Consider the following 687-nt stretch of genomic DNA (forward strand, 5'->3'; position numbering starts at 1 on the left):
TATGCTTCGGACACCACACTTTGAAATTCGAGTGATGTGAGCTATTTCACTCAATGTTTTTCCTTCTTTATGCAAGTCAAGATTGTTATGATAGTAGAAAACACTAGTGGAGGCTTTGAATAAATTGTTGATGCTCATAATGCATCAGAGTAGAAAAATGCAACATGTCTAAGACTTTTGCACAGCAGTGTATGTTTCAACTAGAAGACTATCTCAGTATTGTAGACATTGCAAAAGACTTCTGTTGAAATGGTTGTCATTGAATGAATAGAACAATTCTTACACTGTATACTTACACTTTTGCACTGCAGTGTATATCATTGAATTTATTCAGTTTCTTTTAGTGTTTCTAAATATAAATTACCTTTATAAATTAAATAAAAAGAAAATTATTTAAATGATTCTTGAATATAATTGATCATTGTGGAACAAATATTTGTATATCTATCTATCTATACGAGAGAGAGAGAGAGAGAGAGAGAGAGAGAGAGAGAGAGAGAGAGAGAGAGAGAGAGAGAGAGAGAGAGAGAGAGAGAGAGAGAGAGAGACAGAGACACTATTACTCTATTCCATGCTATTCAAAGAGGTAGAATATATGTTGCACAACATTAGACTAAGTATGATCTAGTTCAGCCTATGGAAATGATTAGCAAAAAACTGATTTGGCATTAACACTGCTGCGAACAG

Source organism: Acipenser ruthenus, chromosome 3 (assembly GCF_902713425.1).
Source record: "Acipenser ruthenus chromosome 3, fAciRut3.2 maternal haplotype, whole genome shotgun sequence".
In the NCBI taxonomy this organism is placed as follows: Eukaryota; Metazoa; Chordata; class Actinopteri; order Acipenseriformes; family Acipenseridae; genus Acipenser; species Acipenser ruthenus.